Source organism: Canis lupus, chromosome X, assembly GCF_048164855.1.
Source record: "Canis lupus baileyi chromosome X, mCanLup2.hap1, whole genome shotgun sequence".
In the NCBI taxonomy this organism is placed as follows: Eukaryota; Metazoa; Chordata; class Mammalia; order Carnivora; family Canidae; genus Canis; species Canis lupus.
In genome coordinates this window covers 125215532-125225237 of record NC_132876.1, presented here as the reverse complement: position 1 = coordinate 125225237, position 9706 = coordinate 125215532, and the positions used below count along the sequence as shown (strand labels likewise).

At 57.3% G+C, this 9706-nt stretch overlaps 1 long non-coding RNA gene across 1 annotated transcript; it reads right to left on the bottom strand.

The window, feature by feature from the left end:
- Nucleotides 1–1092: 1092 nt before the first annotated feature.
- On the bottom strand, nt 1093–4517 carry LOC140627186 (uncharacterized). Its single transcript, XR_012026056.1, has 3 exons — nt 4245–4517; nt 1615–3321; nt 1093–1474 (listed from the first exon to the last, which is right to left on the bottom strand). It is a non-coding gene; the product is annotated as an uncharacterized lncRNA (long non-coding RNA).
- Between the last annotated feature and the right edge of the window lie 5189 nt (nt 4518–9706).

Sequence of the window (9706 nt, the reverse complement as noted above, 5' to 3'; positions counted from 1 at the left end):
CCGGCCACAGCCCTGTTTGTCTGTCCCGCAGGTGTCCTAGCAGAGGAAGAGGTGGGACACTGAGTCCCAGAAATCCTGTCCTGCAGGCTGGAGTTGTCCCCAACCCCGCCAGAGGTCTCGCTGCACCTGGAAGGTGGTGCACACGTGCTGCTGCTGCTGGGGGGCCGGGAAGCGGGCTGTGCAGGGGGGCTGGGCTGCAGGAGGGGTGGACAGGAGGCTGGGGCTCTGCTGGGGACCTAACGCGTACGTCCCCGTCCCCTGCCTGTAGCTGCACTGAGCACTGGCCCTTCCTTCTCGGAAGCAAGCAGTCACCGGGCAAAGCTGTGACCGTGGAGCCCGCGGCAGAGAAGTTCACCTGCGTGGGGATTGCCCAGTCTGAAGACAGGGCTGCTGAGCGTGGGGCCTGCAGAGCCTCGGCGGCACAGCGCCCACTGCAGTGTGTCCCGGATGCCCACGCAGCTATGTGGCAGCCATACACGTTGCAGCCGCGCCATCCGCCCTGACTAGATGGCAATGGGGCTGTGCTGAGGGACCCGAAGTTTCTGGATAGACTATGAGGCTGCCATTCCGCCTGTGTGTCTGAGCTCCTTCCTTCAGAGCCACAGTCCCCTGCACGGGGCATAGGGGTGCTCAGGACCCTCCTGCCCCGACCACAACCGCACGATCTCCTGTCCCCAGACCGATGCCTCGATCCAACCACGGGGAGTCATGAGCGTGCCTGAAGAGCGAACTCTGGCTTCAAGGGCTGGTGTCTGCCCCTCCCCATAGCCTCACTGCTGAGCCCACGTACGCAGCACTGTCCTCGTCTGCCCCCGCTCTTTGTGCCCCAGTCACATCGGTCATATCTACCGCCAAAGTCTATCTCCCCGGGTCCCACACGGATTCCCCCATATGGCACAGCGCTGCCCCCAGCCCCAGGCCTGGGCCTCATTCCTCTGTAGAGCCCAGAGGAGGCTCCTGACACGTGGTCACCTCAAGTCCAGCCCCAAGGAGAGGTTTCCAAGCACCAAGGAGACCGTGAGACTCATGCGCCTAAACTCCACGCAAAGCTTTCCCTCTACGTGAAGTGTCTTATGGGGGTGGGGGGACTGCTGCTGCTGAGAGGCCCAGACATCCTTGCTGAGGCTGTCGGCCCCGCACCTCCTGACAATGAGCCCTTGTGTGCGCCGGTCACACGGACACCACAGTCATCGGATGACACAGCCTGATACCCCAACCTGCTCACCCAGAAGGGGGCCGGCTCCCTTGCTGCTTCATAGACCGGTTCCCCAGCCGATTCGCACACAGCGCGTGTGGGCACCTCCCTCCGTCCGTGAGCGGATGTTATGGGCCACACCACGTTCCCCAAGATACATACATTGAAGACCTCGGCCCGGGACCTCGGAATGGGACTGTCTTTGGAGAGGGAGTCTTTAGTCGGGTGGTCACGGTGAAATGAGAGGAGGGCGAGCCCTGATACCGTAGACTGGGGGTCCTTAGGAGAGGAGGACACAGCGAGAACACAGCGTCTACACACCCAGGAGGGAGGCCTCAGGGGGAACCAGCCCTGCCTGCCCCCACCCCCCCGATCCCGCACGTCCAACCTCACATGTCGCAACCCTGAGAAATGAATACCTGTTGCCTGAGCTGCCCAGTCTGGGGTATCTGTTGCGGGGGCATGAACATGCCGTGAAAACCAGGTGCCGGACCTGACAGAGCCGGCCGCCCTGTCGTCTAGAGCCGCGGCCCCAGGGCCCGCAGGGACAGGAACGGGAGAGAAGCAGGCCTCGGCTCCTTGCCTTCTGCCGCACCTGCTGGGTGGCATGAGCGCCCTCTCTGTAGCAGCTACTCTGTGTCCGGGCCCTCGCATGCGTGTCACAGCAGTCCGGGGGCTGGGACACTCCTCACACACTTGGTGAACGCTCTAGCAACCCAGGCCCCGGGAGGACGTGGGTCACAAGCTGCTAAGCGGCAAAGCCAGTCCCAAGCACACCTCCACGCGGAGTCCCAACCCCCTCCGCCATCTGCTCGGGCCCTAGAGCAGGGGAGCCTTGCTCTCCCAAGGGCAGCAGCGCCGTCGGGCGGGGGTGCCGGGCCGCCCGGCCGTTCCACAGCGCGGGATCAGGAAAGCCTCCCGTGCGAGCCGCACCGACTTGTGTCCTTGCTGGGCGTGCCGCCGGGCCCCGGCCCCCACCATGCCATCTCACACCGGCTGCCCTTCCACCCCATGCTCTGCACCGCCGAGCAGCTTCCTTCATTTCAAGGCCACTTCCCAGCTGCCCCAGCAGCAGGAGTGGATTCCGACTGTGTAGCCACCACCGGGGTCTGAGTGCAAGTGCACGCTCTGCCCTGAGGGACCACCATGCCCTCAGCCAGTCTCTGGGTGCCGGCCCCCCAGCAGGAATCTCCCTGTGGGGGCCAGACCCAGGAGTGGCACCTGGGGGCTGTCGGCACCCCCTGGCCTCATGGGCCCCCTGAGTGGGAGCAGCGGCCGCTCTGCTGCATCACTTGGAGCTGCCGAGTGCCCCGTGGGAGGCACACTGCACAACACCGTGTCCGTGGCCACCGTCCTGTACCCCTGGCCCTAGGCTGCCTGGGGAACACAGGGGGAGATCATTGGGTTTCTAGGTGGCACTCAAACCCAGGGGTGAGCATGTCTGCAGGTTACCGACACTCGTGACCCTTTTGGTTGTTACCTGTGCCGCTTCACCACCAACATGGTACCGACTGTTCCGCTTCCAAGCACGTGTGATGACAGGGACTTGCTTGCTTGCATTTCTCAAATGCACTGGCTGGTGTAAACATGGCCATTCTACCCACAGCTTCTTGGGAAGGCGGGGTGGGAAACACCACCAGCCTCGCCCCCAGTCACTGGGGTGTCTCGTTACCACTATGTTCACCTGAGCACACGCTCCACAGCAGCAAGTGTTACAAGCACCCTAAGTGTGCCCGGAAGGCTGACTGCTCATCTGGGGCGCAGACCAAGGGGCGCGCACCACACAACCCACCGCGCCTGCGTCTCCAAAGCGCAGCACAGGCGCCACGGTAATGGTACTGGTTCCATTGTTCACAAACGCACTAAAGCTTATACTACGTGACTATGTCTTTTAAAAGCAATAGAAGAGATTTTAGGTGCCTCACGTTTACCGCACCCCGTCCACATTCGCACAACACGTTTTCACTCTCGCTGGTTCTCGGTGTGTGCGCCTGCGTTGGCACCTCCAGGCTGAACCACAGAACTTTGCTGTGACCACCCCCAGAGCATAGCTGGACGTGTGAGCCACCTTCTATAGGATTTCCAGAACAAGGAAACATCAGAGAGTCCATACACATCTGTAACTCCTATAACAGAGGGAACCAGAGACTGCATGAGACCCTGGTGAGCCCACTGCAGTACCCAGTGACCCTTGTGGCACCTCGGCGACCCCACCGTGGTGTCTCAATGACCCTTGTGGCACCCCAGTGACCCTTGTGGCACCTCAGTGACCGCACTATGGCACCCCAGTGACCCTTATGGCACCTCAGTGACTGCACTATGGCACCCCGGTGACCCTTGTGGCACCTTGGTGACCCCACCGTGGTGTCCCAGTGACTCATATGGCAACCCCACCATGGTGCCGTGCCCTGGTGACCCTTGTGGCACCTTGGCGACCCCACTGAGGTGCCCCGATGACCCTTGTGGCAGGCACCTCGGCAACCCACTGAGATGCTCCAGTGACTCATGTGGCACCTTGGTGACCCCACCGTGGTGCCCCCCTGGTGACCCTTGTGGCACCTCAGCAACCCCACTGTGGTGCGCCAGTGACCCTTGTGGCACCTCGGTAATCCCACTGCAGTGCCCCAGTGACCTTTATGGCACCTCGGCGATCCCACTGAGGTGCCCCGGTGACCCTTATGGCACCTCGACGACCCCACTGTGGTGCCCCGATGACCCTTGTGGCACCCCAGGGACCTCACTGTTGTGCCCTGGCGACCCCACTGTGCCAGAGCTTCCCCACCAGACCCTGTTTTTCTTCCTTTTTCCTGCCCATGTCTCCACTGCACTTCCCAGGCTAACGTCACCTTGCGGTGTGGATGCCGCCTCTCTAGGTGTTACTAAGGGGACATAGCAGGATTGAGGAGGGTCTTAGGATGAGGGGTCGGCTCCTGTGTGATCACCCCAGCAGCCCCATCCCCTGCTGGCAGGAACCCTCCACCCAGAAGGAGGAAGGAGAGACCAGACGGACAGAGCCTGGGTCCCGGAGACCCACTGGCCCTAGACTCACATGACGAACACATGGCCTTCGACGGTCAGCCCTGCTGTGCCAGGGCGCTCCACTGCAGTAACACAGTTTCCCTAAAAACAAAGGTGCTTTGCAAACCCCTCCAGGACTGTGACAAAAAATACGACTTCCTAAGACTTTTCCCCAAGCCATAGCCCACGCGGAACGTGTCCTTGCAGACCATGGGTCAGGTAAATGGCTTGAAAGCAGGGGCCCCTCTGAGAGGATCGCCCGGAGTTCAGGGCCCGCCCACTTCTGCCTTCAGCGCTGAGGAGGAGTTTCCTTGACAACCGTGACAAGCCTGCTCGGTTCCCATGGCAACCAACTTTCTGAATCGCCAAGTCTTCCCTGTTTGCAGCGTTCCTAATGGAGTCTTGTGGAGCCGAAAGTGACAGTGTTGTCATCATGTGCCAGCAATCGATTGCTCTAAACCTGCAATTATTGGTTACATGAGGTTTTTAATCATGAAATTACACAAGAACCAGCTTTCCAAGGTGACTAATTCTGCTCTTGGCACCCACGGAAAGCATGGCGTAACTGTTCTCGTGGTGGATGAGCCCCCTTTCTGATGGAGCCAGGCCTGGGGTCCTCCCTCACAGATGCTTTGAGTGTCCCCAGACGCACATGCCCACAGTATAGCTGTCAGCACCAGTCCATAGAAGACCTTACACATCCCCTAGGATGAAAGGGTTATCTTGTACCCAAATAGTGGGTTCAGTTGTGGACCCCAAGAGATATGTTCCCAGAACATGTGAAAGTGACCTTATTTGGAAAAGTATCTTTGCAGATACATTAAATGAGGAATTTTTAAAAAAGATTTTATTTATTCATGAGAGAGAGAGAGAGAGGCAGAGACACAGGCAGAGGGAGAAACAGGCTCCACGCAGGGGACCTGACGTGGGACTCGACCCTGGGTCTCCAAGATCACGCCCTGGGCCGAAGGCGGCGCCAAGCCGCTGAGCCACCCAGCTGCCCTAAATGAGGGACTTTGAGCTGGCACCACCTTGGATGAACACGGACCTAAATCCAATCACAGGTGCCCTTACAAGAGACACAGAGGAGGAGCCACGTGAAGACGAGGCAGAGAGGCAGGGCCGCAGCCACCAGCCCAGGGACTCCTGGAGCCCCAGAAGCTGGAAGAGACAGGAGGGACCCCTGCCCTCTGGAACCGCTGCAGGGAGCACAGCCCTGCCCAACCTGGACCTCAGTGGTCCTGCCCTGCCTAGGTCTCAGGCTTCTGGTCTCCAGAACTGGAAAAGGATAGATTTCTGTAGTTGTAAGCCATCCAGTTTAGTTTGTTTTACAACCATGATCCAGGCTCTGATCCAGGATAAAGCTAATATAAACTGCTGACTTCGGGGTACTTTCGATGGATGATGTACAGGAACTTTTCCACCATATTATTACCTTTTTGAAAGTCTTGTCATTGAGTCAAAACAAACATTAATGAAAATTCTCAGCAAAAGTCTATGTTTATGCTTGATATGGAGACATTCCTTGCTTACTAATATGTCTGTGCCTTTGCTTTGGGATGAATTTGGTGGACTTGGGGCAATAACACCTGCTCTCCACTCAGGTTATGAAAAGGGCACATAAACACAAGCAGCAAAAGCAGAAATACACAAACGGGACTACAGACTTAAAAGCTTCTGCACAGGGAGGCCTGGGTGGCTCAGCGGTTGAGCATCTGCCTTCGGCTCAGGGCGTGATCCCGGAATCCTGGGATCGAGTCCCACATCAGGCTCCCTGCATGGAGCCTGCTTCTCTGTCTGTGTCTCTGCCTCTCTCTGTGTCTCTCATGAATAAATAAAATCTTAAAAAGATAAATAAAAGCTTCTGCACAAAGGAATCCATAGAGTGAAAAGGAGACATATAGGAGAAAATAATTGCAAATCCTATTTCTGAGAAGAGGTTGATATTCACAATATACAAGGAACTCTTACAACTACAACAAAAACAAGTGGCCTCCTAATAGGCAGACCTGAAGAGGCATTCTCCAAGAAGACACGCAGATGGCCAACAGATCTATGAAAAGATGCTCAGCATCTCTAATTGAAAGAAATGCACATCGGAAGCACAAATACCACTTCACACCCATCAGGACGGCCACTATCAAAAAACAGGAGACAACCAGGAAGAGTGGGTATGTGGAGAGATTGAAGCCCTTGGCTGTGCTGGTCGGAATGTAAAATGGTGCAGCCACTGTGGGAAACAGCATGCAGGGTCCTCCAAAAACTAAAAATGGAACTACCGTCTGACCCAGCGATCTTACCTCTGGGCACATATCCAAAACTGAAAGCAGGATCTCAGGAGCACCTTGCTGACTCAGTCCGTGGAGCACGCAGCTCTTGATCTCGGGGTTGTGACTTTGAACCCCACATTGGGCGCAGAGATGACTTAAAATAAAAATTTGGGGCACCTGGGTGGCTCAGTCAGTTACGGATTCGACTCTGGATTTGAGCCCAGGTCATGATCTCAGGGTTGTGAGGTGGAGCCCTGCATCGGGCTCCACCCTGGGCACGGGGTCTGCATAAGATTCTCCTTCTCCCTCTGCCCCTCCCCACCTCTCTCTCTAAAACAAACAAAACATTTTAAATCTTAAAATTAAAAAAAAGAAAGCAGGATCTCAAGACATATTTGAATGAATTGGGGCCCAATTCATGAAAATGCAAGTAGAATCGTGCGTGCCAAGGGCTGGGAAGACAGGATGGGGTCTGTTTAAGGGGCAGAGTTTCAGCGTTACAAGATGAGAAGGTTCTAGAGATCTGTTACACAAAACAGAAAATAGTTACTACTAAACTGTATGCTCGAAAACTGTAAAGAGGGTAAACATATTCTGTGTTTTACTACAATTAAAAATGGGGGTTTTGGGATTCCAGGGTGGCTCAGTGGTTTGGTTCCTGCCTTCGGCCCAGGGCGTGATCCTGGAGGCCCAGGATTGAGTCCCACATCGGGCTCCCTGCATGGAGCCTGCTTCTCCCTCTGCCTGTGACTCTGCTTCTCTCTCTGTGTCTCTCATGAATAAATAAATAAAACCTTAAAAAAATAAAATAAAAGCTTTAATGAATTCGGTTGGATAGTCACAATAGTTGAAAGTACGGCATCCTCAGTGGGAGAGAGTCCACGTCCTCGGTGGGGAAGGACTCAGGTACTATTGGACTCGGCACTTCCCACAGCCACTCCAGGCTCCAGATCTATGGTTTATGGCCTGGGACACAGCAAGAAGGGGAAAGGGGAGAAGACAAAATGCAGGGCAGAAGGCCACGGAGACGGAGGCAGAGGCCGGAGCAGGGCATGTATGAGCCTAGGCCTGCCAGCACCCCCCAGGAGCTGGAGAGGCAGTGGGACCCTCGCCGCTGGAACGGCCAGGGGGAGCGCGGCCTTGCCCACGTGCATCTCGACTTCAGGCCTGAACCCAGAGAGCCCGCGTTCCTGTTGTTCTAAGCCAGGGCTGTGGAAACTTGGCCCAGTGAGCTGCAGGCAACGCACCGACCCGGTTCCGTAGGCTCCAGGGAGCAGGGGGCTCAGGACAGGCAGGTGGGTTACAAGCGTCTCACAGCCAGCGGCGGCCGCCCGACGTCCCAGGGCAGCATCTGCACCACACTGCTGAAGGCTCAAGTCTGGAGGCCCCTCTGTGCACAGGCGGCATCCCAGCCTCCAGAGTCTTGTCCCGGTGCATGCGGGGGCGGGGGTGCCGGGTCTGAAGCCTCACACACCATCTGCCGGGTGACCTTCAGGGTCACCGTTCACGGAGGGAACCAGGAGCCGGTAGATGCAGTGATGAAACCCCACTGGGGCATCTGCTGGGCCCTGAGCAGAACCCTGAAGCCGAAGGGAGGTGGTCAGAGCGGGGGAGGGCGGGGGTGTCCTCCTGTGAGGCCAGCAGGCCCCGTGCAGGGAGCGTCCCCCTTCCAGTGGAAAGCTGCCCCGTGAGGGGCCATCTGACTGCTAGCTCAGCCCAGCGGTGTCTGCCCCTGCCGGAGCCACCCACCCTCCTAGTCTTGCCACACAGGCCGTGGGCAGGAACCTGAAATGCCGGGATCGCTGGCAGTGGAACCAAAGCAGGAAGGACATGCAAGGCCTTGGTGGGGATACTTTTCTGGAAGTTTCTGATTTACCCAAGTCAGCCCTTCCCTTCCTCACCCATGGCCTTGTCCTGCTTCCTCACCTCTGCATGGGGGGAATTTCACACCGTGCGTGCAGCTCACTCATCCTCTCCCTTGGCAGGTTGCAACCCAGCAATTCAGAGGGAGGTTGCAGCAAAGGCCGCTCAGACCAGGTGACCTGCACAGCCACGGCCCCTTGTTCTCTCTGCCAGCCCAACCCTGGGGCTACTGACAGGACAGGTAGCATCACCCTACGTTGCTCCAATGCAGTGGAGCATCGCACCAAGTCTCCACTGTGTCCACAAGAATTCATGAGGGGGGCTGGGGGGTGTCTACGTGGGAGAGCTCACTGCATGTTTTGCTTTGAAGAGGGGGCATTTCTACAGACCTCTGCTCCAGGGACACCTGGGCCGCACTCCCAGAAAGGCTACCCGTGGCTGCGTCAGGCTGCCCTGATGGGCCAATTCTCACCCATCAGGAGCTCATAGTGAAGAAGATGGACCCTGCGGGAACCGGTGTGGGGGTCAGGAGGGGTCAGGGCTGACGTGGGGCTGCTACTCTGGTTTGTTTTCTAAGTCATTCAACCAGGTGGTGAGTCAGGGTGCTTCAAGATCGTTCTCACAAGATGTAAGGAATAGGAGAGGACAGGGTGGTGGGTGGAGACACATGCCAGGATGCCCTTGGGTGCAGCAGGCACAGCAGCTCACCAGCCGAGAGAGGCCCTGCCCGTGTGCAACAGAAGCCTTGTACACGCTGGTGGAGGGGGCCGGACAGCATAGCCCTCTGCACCAGGAAGAGGTGGGCTCATCCAGGAGCAGCGGTGGGCCTTGCTGGGGCCCAGTCCGGTCTTCTAGTATCTGAGCTGGGAGCTGGACCAGAGGTGGGTGACTGTGCCCCACAGAAGCTCCTGGTGATGGCAGATAGAGCCTGCTCAGGGTGACCCCAATAATAGGACTGTAAAAATGGATCCCATTGAAGGGAAGGAGTTTGTGAAACGGATCCCACTGAAGGGAAGTTTTCTGCAAACTGAAGCCTAAGAGTCAAATTTTGTGACAGGGGTGGTCAGGGGGCATGGGGGGCAATGCAGAGGAGCAAGTGGCTACTCCAGCCAGCCCACAGCCCCAAAACGCACCAAGGCTCCACTGTGTCCACAAGACTTCATGAGGGGGGCTAGGGGGTGTCTATGTGGGAGAGCTCACAAGCATGTTTTTCGGGAAAGGTGTGAACGAGTGGGGACTCGGGCCCTGACGGCTGCCACCTTTGCTGTGGAAACTTAAATCTGTCCTGAGAACGCAGAGAGGGAAGAGATTCCAGCCGCGGGGGCAGACTAGTTGTGGATAGTTCTGGATGGTCTTGAGG